The following is a 2,716-nucleotide window of genomic DNA, read 5'->3' on the forward strand; positions in this document are numbered from 1 at the left end:
AAACCCCACAGTTTAAGGGGGGAAACATGGGAGAAACTTCAGGGAGAGCAACAGAGGAGGGATCCCTCTCCCAGGACGGACAGACGTGCAATAGATGCTGTGTGTAAATCGAAGAGATAATACATTTTACAGCATATAGACCGAATGTTAGGAAATGCATGTGTCTGTAATAAGAAGATGAATCCACGAGGAAGTCAGCTACAATCCTGTGGAAGCCATCAGGGAAGCAGCATGACGAGACCCAAGGCAGGACCGCAGAGACAGGTTCAGCCACGACCCGAAGTCCACGACTTAATCCAGAACTCGGGATAGAGGATCCAAGACACAGGACTACAGCAAGAGGATCAGCCTCGACTCCGGATCCCGGCGTAGATATAGATACAAAACAAGAAAAAAAGATTTGGCTGGGTTAATCGGAACAAGAGAACACACAGACACAGACAGAGAGGGGAAAGGTCATTGGATAAAGTTATTCTTGATAACACTCTAGCAAGATCTCATGAACTTCCCCACTCAATCTATCAAGACCCGAGCAGTTCTATTAGAAGTCCAAGGTAAAGGCACAGGCCGGCGCATACCGCTCATGGAATCCCTCACCATATGAACTCTGACCCCTCAAGTGTACAAGTGAAGAGACAACATGTGTCAGCTCCTTTTTAGAATAGTATTTCTTCTCTTCTCAGAGAAACAAGGGTATGAAAAAAAACAGCCAGAAACAGAGGAAGAGAGGGACAACGTGACTACGTAAATGCACTCTACTATACTTCAGTGTTAGTTTGTGATAACTTCTGGGCCCGAAAAGGCTTTTTCCATTGACTTACAGAAACGTCTGTAAATCAGCGTATAATTCAACTTCACAATACAAAAACTTGAATATCCCTTGTTTAAATCATTGTGTCCTAAACATTGTTAAATATGTTAAATGCTGGGTCCAGAGTTTTTTTCCCTACATTCATTTGATTGAGGCGAGACTGGTTGTGATGGAGCAAATTGAAGTCTGGACTTAAGGAAAATGCAATTACGGAAGATCGCTAAAAAGCCAGGGAAAACCAGGCTATTTTCTTTCACGGGAGTCGGGCCATTTGGCTTCATGCGCCAAATGAGCAACTTTTATAGAAATGAACGTAGACCCACACTAACACTGTATCCAGTTTTCTTTAAACATATAGCCTATGGTCTGGACCAAAGTCTAGAAACAATGTTGTGGACCAAACGATGAATCAAATTACCAGTCATATGCTAACATGGGTAACAAATATATAATATGAAAAGAATGGATAATATTTGGTTGACTCAGTCATATTAATCAGCACAAAAATCAAATGTAAGTCGGAAAAAGGTGATTTATTGTAGGACACTAATATTTAGGGGAACATTTTTTGTTTAAGTCCGTTACTTGGTACTTTTCTTCCGGTCAATAGCATAAAAAAAGTAATAGTGAAAGTAAAACATATTAAATTAAAGTTATTTTACCAATGTTTTTCTCATTTGAGGAACTATCGCCATTTTAAAAGTATTGATTCTTCAGGGGTAATGACACGATATAGTGTTTTGTATCCATCCATTGAATCCATCAAGCTGATAGCTGTTATTCAATTATTGATGCATTGATGGAGAATAATAACAACCCTGTGTGTGCTGGACATGGCCGCCCTACAACACGGGTTCTATCAAGCCACAGGAGTCTGCTGTTAATAATTAAATATTCTCGTGTGACCGCCAGAACAAACACACAATCACACTTCCTGCTCTCATTTCTTTTCTTCTGTCTCTGGTTTCTCTCTCACAGGAAGCAAGTGTCTGCAGCTCCAGCCCCCGCGTTTGCCCGGCACCAAATCGGAGAAGAAATGCATCCCAAACGGTCTCAGACACAAACGCAGTATAAAACGTGTCGGCTGACATTATGAGACATGGCAGGCCGCTAACTATCCATCAAGTTTAAACTCTCAGAGCAACATGGGAGATCATCCTCCCCCTCCAATGGAAAAGTTCTTCCAGATTATTCCAATTTGGACAGAAGGCCATGTGCCTGAGGATGTTAGGACAAAGTTTGGTTGAATTGCGGCCAGTCAAATAACGATGTCATGATCTCTGTCCCGACAAAAAAACTTAAAAACCATTTTGGCTGTTTGGTGTTTTTTTTTTCTTCATGTGGAGGAATTGAGGTGTGAAATTATATCGGGATGCCTGCCCCTTTTATCCCTCTCTCCACAGGGCTTGTTCAATGCACCTTGTTGTTTTGTTGAAATATGTATCCATTTGATAAATGAATTTACTTTTGAATGAAAGAAAAATGCAGAAAAAATGCACACATAATGAAGCGCTGGAAAGCTATTAACATATATTTAGCTACTTAACTCAAATGAATGTCTACATTTGTAAAAAGGCAGCTGTTTCCAGTTTTTTTTCCATGTAGTGTTTTTTTTTTTAAAGTTAGTTTCCTAATTGTGCAATAAAGTTTTAATAAATCTAAGATTGAAAATGATAACTGCAGTATCAAATATTTTTTTCTGACCAAACTAGCCAATTTCCTTTGAAGGAATTGGCGCACCCCAAATAAAAACCAAGTTGTTTCTATTATACATTCGCAATGATACAGAACACAATGCAATAAAGGGGGCTTACACATAAAGACAGACAAACCAATTATGCTTCATTTTAAACATGGGCAGTTTAGAACATGCTAACCTGCATGTCTTTGGACTGAGGCAGGAAC

At 39.8% G+C, this 2,716-nt stretch overlaps 1 long non-coding RNA gene across 1 annotated transcript in view; it reads left to right on the forward strand.

Annotated features, from left to right (window-relative positions):
• LOC117448610 (uncharacterized) overlaps positions 1-2,446 on the forward strand; it is a 5,299-nt gene extending 2,853 nt beyond the window's left edge. The window contains exon 3 of the long non-coding RNA XR_004552346.1: positions 1,790-2,446. This is a non-coding gene — a long non-coding RNA (uncharacterized lncRNA). The remainder of the gene's footprint in view (positions 1-1,789) is intronic.
• The last annotated feature ends 270 nt before the right edge of the window (positions 2,447-2,716 follow it).

This window comes from Pseudochaenichthys georgianus, chromosome 6 (genome assembly GCF_902827115.2).
Source record: "Pseudochaenichthys georgianus chromosome 6, fPseGeo1.2, whole genome shotgun sequence".
In the NCBI taxonomy this organism is placed as follows: Eukaryota; Metazoa; Chordata; class Actinopteri; order Perciformes; family Channichthyidae; genus Pseudochaenichthys; species Pseudochaenichthys georgianus.